Source organism: Talpa occidentalis, unplaced genomic scaffold (genome assembly GCF_014898055.3).
Source record: "Talpa occidentalis isolate TD23 unplaced genomic scaffold, MPIMG_talOcc4v2.1 talOcc4.4, whole genome shotgun sequence".
In the NCBI taxonomy this organism is placed as follows: Eukaryota; Metazoa; Chordata; class Mammalia; order Eulipotyphla; family Talpidae; genus Talpa; species Talpa occidentalis.
Window position 1 is genome coordinate 140,366,875 of NW_023604295.1, and position 15,347 is coordinate 140,382,221.

Here is a 15,347-nt window from a genome sequence, read left to right on the forward strand (position 1 = left end):
AGGTATTTGAATTTTAAAATGTGCACACTAAAGATTATCATCTAGGCGATATCATTGCTCTTCTCACCTAGTGGCAATAGTCCCACAGAGTGATAAAACTCTTCAAATTTTGTACACTAATTCACTGTGCTATAAAAAAAGAAAATATTAGAATGTCAATATTTATTCATATATTATCTAAAGGAAATTATATAGCATATTTATTGCTGTTTAATATAATAATTAAAACAGGATACACACCTGACCTATTTCAGATACTGCTATGTTAAGGACAGTAAAATTCAGGTCACTAAAATTTTTCTTAGCAGATTTCAATGTATTGGAAGTTAAGTGGATAAAAAGGACTGCATTTTCTATTGTAGATAAATGACATTTCAAAGTAGCCAAATGATTTTATAGTGTTTCTTAAACAAAAGTCAAGTTGAATTTATTCATTTGTGAGTACAATTTGATGACAATTACTACCTTTCTGCAATTAAGTTTTTTCCATACTCTAACAAAAATAATATTGATAATATAATTGGATCTTAAAAGGAAGTCTACAAAATATTCAGCATTTTGAAAGTCCATTTGAAATATAGAATTCAATATTTTCCTGTTAAATCTGATCAAATGCAAATATCATTCCTAGAGATATTTAAGTTGATGAAAAAATCAAGATGAGTGTGTCCATCAACCATGTGTCCATAACACAAATATAAAATATTTTAGAATGAACACATTTTGTAAAGAAATGAAATAGAACAAATTAAATATGTTTTTAAATGTCTCTATTTTATCCCATTATTAGACTGAACTACTTTATGAAATATACACCATTTTTAGCTTATGTTAGCAAAGCCACAGACATATTAAATTTATCAATAAATCATATATAGTTATATTGACAAAATTTTACTAATGTTAGTTTTGATTCAGAAATATTGATATTTGCAACCATTTCTTGAGTGTTATGGAATTGAAACCTTCCTTTGATTTCTTAGATTAAGCTAACCTTTGTTTTTGATGACAAGCTCGACTTTGACTGTAAATGCTTTTTAATCCACTTTCATACAGAGATTAAATAACCAGATATTTCATTCCATATTTAATTACACAGTATTTGTTCTGACATGTTCACTCTCTTCCCGTCTCTCCAAAATAGTCATTCATTATTTAGTACATAACATAACCACAACTACCATGTCATCAAACCCACTGATATTCTTCATGCCTCTTATTCTTGATTATTCAGAAGCATTGTCAACTCACCCATTTCCTTCAAACACTACTTCCTTAGCTCTCCTAGCTGACACTATTTTTTGTTTCACTCCTATATCTTTGGCTATCTCTGTTACTCCAGTGCTTTTGCTATCTTTTCTTCTTCTATTTAGGATTACATGTCAACATTTTTGGCAAGAGGAGTTCATCCATTATCTTCTTCTCTTATTAGATAATAACTTCCATTCATTCATTCCTGTGGTTTCACATATCATTTGTATATGGATGGTTTACTGTGTTTTTAGACTACACAGCTGCTCTAAATTACAAGTCTGGAAAGCCAAATATTATACAACAACTCAAACTGACACATGAAAGACTTCTCAAACTAAAAGCTGCTCAAAAAATAAAATTCTAACTCGCCCCTGTCCTCATCCACCATGTTAAGTGCTGTTCTGATGGTCCAACTATTTGTGAATTTTATCCCCATTTACCTTGAAATGTAAGCCAGAAATCTCAGAATCATTCTTGTTTTTTTTATGATTTATTTATGCATACAAGAACTGGGGTACCGGCCAGAGGTGTGTGGGGTAAGAGGATTCACCAGAGACAGAGCGGGGAGCAGAACAGGCAGATCTGCTGAAAAACACTGCTGAGGGGAGCAGCGGGCGAGACAGGAGAGGTCTGCTGCACCATGTGGGTATCTCCCTGGCAGGCCGGACATCAAACTCTTGCTACAGAGGCTGCAGACAGCTTCAAAGTGCTGTGCTTTAACTCTTTGCGCCACCAGGGAGGTCCCTCAGAGTCATTCTTGATCTCCTCATTTCTACATCCAGTACATTCCAAAATCTATCATTCTCTTCTAAGTATATTAGAACTCTGGAGTTCTCTCAATTCCAAAGGCAACATACTCATACACGCCACTATTCTCTCTCACTTGACCAAGCACAATATAGTGTAGAAGGCTTTCTTACTATGACTTTTATCCTTCGGCAACATATTTGCTACACTGAAAGGCAGCAATAATTAAAAAAAAAACAAAAACAAAAAACAAACAAAAAAAACCTTTGATAGTCCCATTGTTTTGAAGATAAAGACAAATCTCTTGAATGTGCTCTTTAAGATCCTGCATAGTCAGGCCTCCCTGGTGGCACAGTGGTTAAAGTCTCAGTGCTTTCAAGCTATTGCCAGCCTTGCGGCATGAATTCAATACCCAGACAGGGTGCAGACCCACATGGCACAGCAGACCTCTCCTGACTCACCCACTGCTCCACTCAGCAGTGTATTTCAGTCATTCTGCCTGTTCTGCTCCCCACTCTGTCTCTGGTGAATCATCTCATCCCACCACACCTCTGGCCTACAACCCAGCTCTTGTATGCATAAATAAATAAAATAAATCTTAAAAAAAAAATCCTGCATAGCCTACCTCTTCCCGCTCTTCACCCACACGTTTGACTGCTCTATTTTACACTCCAGGTACTCTCTTTCTTACCATTGTCCCTTTCCACATAGGATCCCTGTGATTTATAACACTTTCTTTCCTAATGCCTCCCATTTCACCTCTTTATACCCAACACTTCTTTCGGTTCCTAGCTTAATAGCCTTTCCCAAGGAGGGAATTTTCTGATCTGTTTGACCAAAACACTGCCTTCACTACAAGAGAGAAAACTGGTTTCAGTTTTGAAGCCATAGTAGAGATGTGTTCTGCACACAGAAGACACACAACAAGTCTGTTGTGTAACTGAATAAGCTCTTATAAAACCATGAACCTCTCCACCACAGCATTTATCTTAATCCTAATTATGGTTATTCATATAATTATTTAACCATTGTCTGCCCTCTGAAAATTAGCCCCTTGTAGGTAGAAACTGCATTATTTTTTAGTCCATTATAGTGTTCCAGCAATAAAGACATTGAATTTCTCAGAGTAAATGTTTTGCAAATAATGGTCAGTGACTAAATAGTGCCTGCAAAATGAAAGTGTGAGTTATCCCTCAAAAGTATTTTCTTATATTCTGACAAGAAATGTAACAATCTAAGTTTGACTGGAAGATTTTACAAAGTTTTCTAATAATGTAAAGAAATATATCAGATCTACTTTGACCCCATTTGTTCAGAGGTGTATCTATCTCAAATCTCTCAAATGAAAAATTGCCCTGAGGGCTTAAAAAAGACTAAAATACTTATTTTGTCATTTGATGAAAGAAGAAAGGTAATATTCAAAGACTCCTAACATTCTCTATATGATCAAGAATTCAGAAGTACATGCTAGAAGAATGAATATAAAATATTAATGATTTGTGATAAGTTTATCCAAGTTAAGTATCAAGTAATTTAATAATTCTCTTTTCTCAAGTCATATATGTATTGTTGAGAGAAAGAGAGAAAAAGGGAGAGGAGAGACAAGAAAAATAAAAATGAAAAGGTAAAGGTCACTCACTAATGGTATATATTTATGTAGAATTTAGATTATACAGCGAGTAAGTAAAAATTCATCTTTAATGGCTTATTAGGGTATTATCAGGGGGAAACAGGAACTGAGAACATTTGACTCAGTGAATATTATGGGAAAGCAGACAGCAAGCACAAGTAAATAAAATACACAAACACACAAGAAGCTCAAGAGATGTAAAAGCAGAAAAAAAAGATGGGGCAAACATGTCTAGTAACTTATATAAGCCAATCTCCATGTCATTCTCAATCAATTGAGGGTAAAAGTGATAAGCTGAGGGTAAATAAACTTTTATTTTTCTATATTCAGTTTAAAGTAATACAGGTTAGGTATTTTTCCTTATTCTTGAAAGAAGAAAAGTAAATTGTTTTGCTTTCATATGTGAAATTCATTTTCTTTCTCTTCAACTGTACTGGAAACAATGCACTTACTTACAAACCCAGTATAATATTTCTTAAAACTCTGCCTGTCTGTAATAACAGAAATAATGGGTTTTATCCATTCTCCTGCTCTAAAATCATCACAGTTATAGCATGGAGAGTAAAATGAAAAATTCTAGTATTCTTACTTGACTTCCCAACCTTTGTGATAAATCTGCTTGTATATTACACAAAATTAAAGAAATGATACTCTGTCAATAATATTTATTCAGTTATGTAATCATTTTTCAAATAAATATGTACTAGGTGACTCTGGTGTCAATATCTGTTCACTACTATGAGATCAAAATATGGGGATTAACACATTTATGGAAGAAGAAAGGTAATACTCAAAGATTCCTAAAATTCTCTATATGATCAAGAATTCAGAAGTACATGTTAGAAGAATGAATATAAAGTATTAATATTAATATATAATATTAGTGAGGAGGCATCGACAGTAGTGGTGGTCTCTCTCCCAGTTGCTCCGCCACAAGCCAGTTGGCTGTGGCTCCTCAGAGCCCAGCAACCACCTTTGTGTGAGTACTACCTGGATCATGGAGTGGGCCAATCAGGGGCAAGCCACAAGCTGATTGGTGCTAAATGGTTCAGTCAGCCACAGGATTGGAAAAGGGTCCAATCAGACTTGTGGGTGGGACACCCTGAAAGGATATAAGCCAGGCTTGAGGGACTTTGTTCCAGCCTTGGGAGAAAGAAGAAGACAGAAGACTCCATTCCTGTCCTTCGAAGAAAGAAGTGTGATAGTTTTAGGTAATAAGTGGATTGAGAATGAAGGAAATAAGTACAACTTGAAGGTTTATAAACTGAACATCTGTTTGAGTGGCCAGTAACTTTAACAGCACAGAGAAACACAAATGAGTAATAAAGATGCTGGGTGTTAAAGAAGCTAGGAGGTCACCTCTGATGAGGTGCTCAGAAAAGGACGATGCAGAGATCTAGAGACACAGATCCTGATGTATGAGGCAGGAAGAGGAACTTTTAAACAACACATGTAGACAGTGTTTAAATAAGTGAGATCAAGCAATACTACAAAAAATTCAAATGATTAAGAATTAAAATAATTCACTGGGTTTAGAATTTTGAGGTGGCAAATTTTGCAAACTACTGACCTAATGATATAGTGTCTCTTAGCCATAAAGAATACAGGCAGTGAGAAAATCTAAGGTCAAAGATTAGGACTAGGGCAAAACAATCATTCAATCAAGTTGCCAAAATCACTGATGGTGTGAACAGACTAGTATATGTAAACAGGAAAAAATCAGATATGCAAATAAAAGATGGGAACTTGGAATACAACCTGAGTGAAACAATTCAGGAAAAGCTGGAAGGAGAAGAAGGAACTATTTCATGCTCTGGTGTGACAAAACTACAGCAGTTTTTACAGCTTTTGAGTGTCTTTGGGAAGGAATGTGGAGACAATAGTGGTCTCAGCTAACACATTTCCATAGAGGAAAAATATGAACATAATGTAGAGTTATATAATTCTATTCCTTTAGGAGCATATTCCTTTTTTTTAAATATTTATTTATTTATTTATACAAGCACTGGGTACAGTCAGAAGTGCGGGAGGGTGAGAGAATTCACCAGAGCCAGAGCAGGGAACAGAACAGACAGATGAAGGAAGTACACTGCTGAGGGGAGCAGCAGGCGTGGCAGAAGAGGTCTGATTGAACCAGTGCTGCAGAGGCCGCAGGCAGCATTGCAGCCCAGCGCTCAACCACTGCGCCACCAGGGGAGGCCCTAGGAACATATTCTTAAAGCACTTTTTAGATTACTGTCCATTATATCATTTGAGAGCACAGCATTCTTATGCCCATTTACCTCAACTACTTATTCGTTGTGTGGTTATTGAGAAGACATTTAACCTCTCTGAGCGCTTGTTCCCTTATTTGAAAAACAGAACTAATTACCCCAAATCCCTCTTAGAGTTTTGCATGAGATAAACTGAGATAGTTCAAATTAAGTATATAGTGCACAGTAAATATTAATAAAAATATTTTCTATAAATGATATGTTAAACCAATAGCTATGGGTTTTTGTTGTTGCTTTCTTGATTTCTACTATTTTCTCAAGAATTCTTGTGAGTGTCTAAATGACATTTATACATCTGAATTTTTACAAAATTCTTTAAGTGACCTTGATGGACATGCAGGGTTGTCAGTAGCTACAGCAATGACATCTACCATGTTGGGAATGTGGCTAGCTACTTGGTATAGAAGAGGCCCTCCACCTTACCATATGTCTAAAGAAACACAGGGAAGGTAGCCCATTTTGATTTGTTAATTATAATGTACCAGATGCATAACATATGCTTCTCAAGCTGTATCTTACACAATTCTCAGAACAAACCTAATGGTGATTTAATTATCTCTGTTTTAGACACAAAGACATTGAAGCTATGAGAAATGATTTCACAAGTTCAAATTTTATCTACAAGTCTCAGATTAGCAGACTCATCTAAGGGAGGCTCAATAATTTCAAAAGCAAGTGACTGAGCTCAAATTTTAAGTCACCACCACATCTAATGCAACATTCTGTCTGCTATAACCATTCTCTTGGTTTCATTTGAATAGATAAGTAGGTATAAGAAAACTCACTTGAGGATAAACAGCCAATTCACATGAAAGATTTGCTAATGGTAGATAAGGGCACATAATCAGGCTCCAGTCTGCCCAAGGGCTATAACACAGTAATGTGGAAGGTGCTTTGCTACCTGTTATGTCTTCTAGGAAATCAAGACACTTATTATGGAGAAACAATGTTCTCTTGTATCTGTTGTCAAGGGCTCCCTCCCATTATTTAATTTGGTTCTGTCACATCACAGGCAAGTTATCCAAACAACTCTGTGTGGGAGTTATTATATTGTCTCAGATATACTAGGATTTAAAGAGATTGACAGAACAATTCAGACAGAAAAAAAAAATGGACAAAATGTGTTCTCATTTTTTTCTTAAAGTACCCTGAAAAACTGTCAAGAATGTCCATGCACACAGGTCAACTTGATTTAAACTACAAAAACAAATGCTAATCTCAGTGTTCCCTAATTTTCAAAGTTTCAGCTCAGTGACCTCATTGCCCCCTATATATTCTGAATCTAAACAAATATCTACATGTACAGACACAATTTATAGCTGTAAGTTTTCTTGATAACTGAACAAGTTAAGCAATATCAATCTAGCATAATGAATTTTTAAAAACATGTAACAATCCCTAAGGTGCTAAAATTAGCTATTTCACAACATATCAAAATATGCATTCAATACATATTGCCATTCAAATGAATTAATTTTAGAAAGTGTACTACTTTTTTTTATTCAGCAGTGTGTATTTGGAGCTTACCATAAAGAAGGTTGCATATTTTGGCATATATCCAAATATTGCCTTGCATTTGCTTTTATCTGGCTTATGCTTTTAATCTCCTCTAATTTTCACCCTTTTTATAGGAAGAAATAATAGAATGGCATAGTTTTTAAATATTCATATAGATATAGAATATTACCATGCATATATAATCCAGAATTAACCAAATATTTCACAATTATTTATCAAATTCAGTAATAGATGAATAGATTTTACATACCTATAATGGCCAAAAAGTGAAATTAATCTAAAAATCAAGATGTCTCTGGAAATTCCTAGCACAATGAGTGAAGCACATACAGTACCAAATACCTTGGAGTGATGATTCTCATCATTTAAAAATATTCTTCTCTGGGGCCTCCCTGGTGGGCGCAAGGGGTTAAGCACTGCACTATGAAGCAATCTGCAGCCTCTGCAGCACTACTTCGATCCCTGGCCAGGGAGCTGACCCACTTGGCACAGCAGACCTCTCCTGTCTTGCCCACTGCTCCCCTCAGCAGTGCACTTCAGTCAATCTGCCTGTTCTGTTCCTCACTCTGTCTCTGGTGAATCCTCTCACCCCCACACCTCTGGACTGTACCCTTCTCTTGTATGCATAGATAAACAAATCTTTAATAAATAAATAAATAAATAAATAAATAAATAAATAAATAAATAAATAAATGAAAATAGTCTTCTCAAAATGCATGCACAAGGTATTATTAGAACATGGCATCCAAAACCAGCACTAAAGAACAATGAATTATAAACTGAGAAAGTTCTTCGCTTTCTTTTTACATGGTTTAATATATCTTTTTCTTTTAAGTTGGGGATTTTTTTATTGCAGTAACATTGGTTTACAACACTGCATGTGATTCAGTGGCAGAGGATCTCACTTCTTCAGATGCCTGACCTCAGTGTACCCACCCCAAGCCACCTTCATGCCTCCATCATAGTCTGTTATGATCACTTTTTAATCATCTTCCACTTTATGAATTATCTTACTCAACAAATATCTATTGAGAATTAGCTATCTGTTGAGCTTTGATATTGGTGATGAGGATATATTTGAAGAAAAAAAAAAAACCTTTTTATAATATGATGGGAGGGCACAAAATTAGAAAAAATAAAAAAAAATATATTCTATTAAAGAACATGAGAAGGGAGAGAGAGATTAAGAGCATTCCATGGGAAATTGATTTAAATCTGATCTTTTTTTTTATTTTATTTAAGAGTTAACTTTAATTTATGGCACAATATATTGGGGTTTTTTTTTTTTTGTTTGTTTATGGTAGCAATTCAGGTTCCTTGATTTTAATGAATAAAACATGGAAAGTATATAATATAGATATCCTATTTTACAAATTAAAGAAAATATGCCCAAATGAATCATTTTGCTTCCCATTTATTTTTTTCCATTTTAACTTAGATTCAGAAAAGTTACCTTTTTTATAACACTAGAAATATAATCTCCTCTGAAAAACTTCAGTAGTAATAATGATTGACAATATAATATTGACATGAATTACAGCTACTTAAAATATGAATATGGTAGAAATTTTCATGACAATTGAAAACACATTAAACAATGCTTTGGAATAAAAACAGAAACAGTCGTTAAATCAGAAAAGAAAACTATGGTTTAATATGAAAATTATAGCTTAGTAAAACACTATTTAAACAAGAAGCAATGGGTATATAAAGAACTTTTGCATTTTTCATGGTAGAAAGAAATTTGTTTTATCATGCAATTATATAATTGCAGGAAAACTGTGCTAGAAGAAAATAAAATAATTGAGTGATATATTAAGAAATACAGAGAAAGGTAAAATACTTGAGCTTCATATAAGACGACAAACTGAAATATCAAGCAGGCACCCTTAATGTCTAATGTAAGTCTACATAGAAGTCATTAGCTATGGGGAGATGCAAATAGTTCATTCACGATGTAAGATAATGACAAAAATGTCTACCTGAACATTTCAAAGGAACTATCAAAACTTGTTTTGTTATGATGCAGTCCTCTTGAGCTACATAATGTTGTTGACATCTTCAGTGTTGTTGTGGTCCTGATCTTTAAAGGTGATTACAAAACAGATCTTTACCTTTCTTTTTCAAAACCCCAACTACACTGAAGCCAAATTTATGCCTGTGGGTATCAGCTGGTGTCCAGGTTACAATTCCTCACTCACTCATATCTTTGATAAATGATTTACCATCTCTGCCAGTGATAGTTTCATAGTCATTAAAGAATTTAATATACCCAGACTCCCATTTTCATGACCATTCTTTTTCCTAACAGAAAAATATTTCTCAATTTCTGTCAACCACTATCTTCATTATGACATTTTTTCCTTTTTGTTTTTGCTCTCGCTCTCTCTGTCTCTCTCTCTCATATGCAACCCCCTCTCCCCATTCTATCTCCTTATTTCTCTGGTGTGTTTCTGTCTATTTTTCTACCTCTATCTTCTTTTACCAATATATGAATTTCTCCTTCTCTGGCGCCATCAATATATACTTATTAAAACTACACCCTGGTTAATTTCTACTTTTTGTCTACTTTATGCCTACATAAGTGTATTGTAAAAATAAGCCATAAACACACCAACTGTTCTCATTAAATGAAGACAATACAGCTCACATAGACAAGTAGTATAATTACACTCACTTATATTGTAATTAACAATATGACTATCATATTTCTATATTTTATATAATCTTATAATTTCCTAGTTAGTATTTCATATATTTTCTTCTTTCATCACTCTTTCTATACATTCTCCCTCAAATTCATTCTCAACAGATAATCTTGTATCCTTCTATAGTGAGGAAATAAGATAACGTAGAGAATTCAGAACATATCCAAAAATTCCCACCTCTTTTCTACCCACCAAACACCTTCGGATTCAAACACCATTCATTTAATCCACAGGAAAGAATGAGGCAATGTGGCAAAGTGGGGACTGTGGGCTTTTGGTCACTTCTTTATGTAATTTACTTATACCTTTAGCACCTGTTCAAGTCCAATCCTTACATAGTCCTTCCACTGATAACGAAGAGCTGCTGAGCATGCTCAACTGCATGCCTTGCTGTATCAGACCACAATCAATTTATGATTGGAAGATAATATATAAGTAACTTGGTGGCCCATGGTCCAGTGGTCAGTTTCTACTGGGGCCCAGTAATGACCCAAGAGCTGCTTTTCAAGGACAGTAGTCATCTGTGGAGGATAATAGGGATTTTGTTGAATGTCCAAGAATCTGATGTGTGATTCACCTATGGGGACCTGCCAAATGCCCCATACAGTATCCCTACTCACCACTGACATTTTAATCACCATTATAATGGCTGGATCATGTAACTCACATGAAGAGCAGTTTGCACAACAGCCTAGACTTATTGTAGAGTCTATTCTTGGTCTGGGTCTCATTAAAATTGAGCAATTTTGCTTCAAAATCCTGAAGGTCATGTTTCTAAATCACCTAGAGGGGTCTACAAAGGATTCAGACCCAACCTGTTCATACTTCAAACTACAGCAATGGATCTTTTCTATCATATGACTCATATGGTTGGGAATCTAATTAAATAGTCTTGCCTGTTCCAGAACTTACTATTTTTGGCCTAATGCAGAATTAGCATTTTGGGTCACTGGGTAAACAGACCCTGGTAGCACACAAAAATAAGGACTATGTTGCCTCCCCAGTACCAAAGGCTCATGCCTCTTTCATAGTGATAAGAGGAGCAGATTCAATAACTTATCCTTAACCAAAGAGGTCTTTTCAACATGCCCCATATCACTAGACCCTGAGAAATTTCCTTAACATGGAGTTGTGAGTTATGTCCCATCTCTTGTTATTCAACAGTAATGTCTACTTCCTGTCCAATAGGTACAATAAGGAAAATATCATCAATGTAATGAGGTACTGTGGCATCTTATGGAAAGAAAGGTCAATCAGGGTGCCTATGGACTACATGATGGCCAAGAGCTGGAGAACTGATATATCTCTATGTTCACTTAGTGTAGGAATATTACTAGCTTCTTCAGAGGAAAACAAACTGCTTCTCATGCTTCTAATGGCCTTTAGTAAAAGATCTATAGGGTAAAAATCTGCCAAATCAATAGCTGCATGCTAGTTGCCAGAGATGTGTTAATTTGCTAAAGCAACAAAACCACATCCGGAACTGCACCTGCAATTAAAGATACCACCTGACTGAGCTTACAATAAATCACTCTGACTCTCCAACATCCATCTGTTTTCTGCATAGATCAACTAAATGAGTTAAATGGGAATATGCTGACAATCATCATCTCAGCATCCTTCAATCCCCTGATCTAATCTCTGTCTCTGCAATCCCTCCAGGAACACAATGTGGCTTCTGATTTACTATTTTTTGGTAGGAAAGTTAGTTCTACTAATTTCCAGTTGGTCTCTTCTATCATAATAAACCCTTAGACCACAGATTATTGAAGCAATTTGGGGATTTTGCCAGTTCTTATGTGTCTGCTCAAATGATGTATGGTGGAATCAGGAAAATAATGCAGGTTGAGTTTTGGAGTCAACAGAGCCCCACATGAGATTGACCTTAACTAAAATCTCCTCATGAAATGGTCCACATAAGCCCCTATGTTGCCTTCTGAACAATAATGGCTTGGATCCAGGAATTGCTAATGTTCAGGGATTGCTATGCCTATGCTCTCATATGTGCAACTTGATTAAATGTGTCATTTTAACATAAACTAGTATATTTTATTGAGATTTATGGACTTAAAAATATTCTCATTATGAAAACTCCAGATTGATATAGCTTTGCAGTATAATCCTTTCGACCTTAAGAAATAAAATGAGTCCTTGATGAAACCTTTTAGAGAGTACTCTCAACCATTTTTATGAGAACATATTTGTTAAATTAATTTAAAAAAATCTTGAAAAAAGGAAAAAAATGTACACTAAGATTACTTGTATAAACATAGATGCAGCAATCCCACCCATATTAGAAAAATTATTTCTGAAAAGTATGAAGTAGAAAATATATCATGATCATTTATTTGGGTTTAATTCCATTATTCAGGACTGGTAGACCAATCAGTATAATATTTTGTTTTAATCAAGTGTAAACTGTAACGAGTCACCCAATTCACACATCCCCAAACTGAAGGCTCATTTAGCCAGTCTCTGGGGTCTTGATGGCTAACAGATCTTAGCTGTCTTGCTCAAATTGCAATCGGCTAAAAAGAGCTACCTAATCCAAATACAATTCTGGAAGCTTCCTGAATCTTATGTCACTTTTGCCTCAATTCATGAACACTCTGCAAGGCCATTACAGCTCCACCACAGCTTCCCCAGGCAGGTGTAAAATCTTTGCTCTTATTGTATTGCAACTCAAATTCTTCCACTTCCTGATCCATCTTTTCTTTACTTCTCCACAGGTTTTGATCTTAAGAATATTCCTTTACAAATATTCTGCATGCAAACCTTTATCTCAAAATACGAACCTTCTGGGATTTGTCCTATGACATTACATTAGCAAATACAAGGGGAAATATCATGTGATAGTCTCAACAGATTCTTAAAGTGTAGTTGAAACACACAGTCTTTGATATTGTCTCCTGGGAGAGAAGAAATAGAAGGGTATGTCTTAAGATGAAATGTATGTACAGAAAACTAAGGGAAAGGCATACAGGAAAAGACATAGAGACATTCTTAAAATCTTTACCTCTGTCTGATTCCTAGATATCGTTGTCCTTTAATACAAATTCTACTCCACATTGCACTAGAATTTTCTGTGAGGGACAAGTAGTCAATATTTTGGCTTTACAGGTTATAGGATCTTTGTCATAATTATTCAATTTGGCATTACAGTAAAACACAGAACCAATGCATTTCTATTTTCTAATATATTATTAACAAGAACAGATGACAGGTCATATTTGACCTGTGTTTATATTTTGCCAGTCCTTATTCTAAAGGACTAATGAATACAATAAACGAGAAAAACAAAAGTGTAAAAAAGAGAAATAAGGAAAGAAAGAGGAACAGAGAAAACATAAGGACAAATAATAATTGTATACCTTGAAATATGAAAAGAGCTACATATTAAATATTAGAATTATAAGTATAGTAAAGTATTAAAATATAATTTTCCAGCACATATATAAAAACTGATATAAGAAAAACCTTCCCACAATTCTACTGATAACATGTAAATAAGATACAAAATAAAATACAATAACAGCCACAACGAAATTACATTGAGATGTTGAAAAGTAGGCAGGGATTATACACTTGGGAGAAGGGAAAGATGCTAGATGATTTTTCTACTTTCATAACTTTTTGCCAAAAGGCACACCCCAGGCTTGCACAGCTAGTATTTGTGCAGAAACCCACAGTTGCCGTGGCTTTCAGAAGCAGAAGTCACAGGTAGGGGCTACCAGATCAGCTACAAGAAATAAGATAAGTTCCAGGATGGAGATAGCCAATAAGAGAATTTCAAAGCTGCTCAACTATCTGGCTGACCCCTGAACTACACACGCTCGAAGCAGCCTCCAACCAGCTCAGCTAAAGATTAAAAAATGGAGCAGAGATTTCACATGGACCACTAGAGAAGATATAGCCTTTGTCATCTGAATTAAACAGAACTGCTGAGAAACAAACACATTTTCAATATTCTTCAGGCAAATAAAAGTAGTGTCTCTCAAAAATATTTACAGTAACACAGTGAGCAGGACAAAATCCAAAATGAAATGTGGAAAACATTTAAATCCACATTCTACAATGTGTACCAAAGAAATATGTGCAGTCTGCAATCTGTTTCTCTGTAAGGAGCTCCAAGCCTTCAGCACTCAGTGGAGCTTCATGTCTTATCAGAAAAATCTGTGCCTGTAGACAACCTTGGAGCCTCTGGCATCTCCTTCTGTACTATACTATACTATTTTATTTTTTAAAGATTTATTTATGCATACAAGAACTGGGGTACAGACCAGAAGTGGATGTGGGGGGTGAGAGGATTCACTAGAGACAGAGTGGGGAGCAGAGCAGGCAGATTGACTGAAATGCACTCCTGAGGGGAAGAGTGGGCAAGTCAGGAGAGGTCTGCTGTGCCATGTGGGTCACATCCCTGGCCAGGGATGGAACTTATGCTGCAGTGGATGGAGATAGTTTCATAGTGCTGTGTCTTAGCCCCTTGTGCCACCAGGGAGGCCCTGTTTTATAACACTGGAACTACATGAATTTCACTGAATACCTATAACATATCAGTAATATTCTAAATGCTTTATTACTCACAATACTGTTTATTCAAGAAAACAAACTAATGATATGGGAATGACTTTTGACATTTTATCACCAATTTACCACTACTCAGGACAAATAAACAGCTCTAGTTCATGCAATTGGGAAGGGAGCCAGGATTAAAATACAGATGGAGTAAGCTGGATTATTTCATCAGTATAAGTGTATTTTTCTGATCTTGAGATTAAAATTATTTGTCTTCCAAATATACAGGAATAAGGGAAATCAGAAATCTTTAAAAATTAATACATTTCAAATTTCCAGTATTTGACATTAGTTTCCAATTCCTATCTAACACAGTATTTTTTAAAAGTAAACTACTTAGGATAGAAAATCTCTAGCTACATTTCTATTTGTACTGTAAATTGTGAGAAAGAAGTCCTTTTTCAAGTAAGAGCTGAGATTCTTCATGAAAATAACTGATTCCAAATGGGAACATTAGAAAATAAATGTACCTCAGTCATTCTGGTCAAAAATGAGTATGAATTATCACATGTGAGTCATTCTTTGCAAATGCTTCTGAAGATAACGTATGAATCTTAATGATGAATAACTCAGGTAAGTATATTTTTCATCTGGATCTGATCTAATCAATTAGATCAGGGAAGTTTGCATGGGCCAATTTTT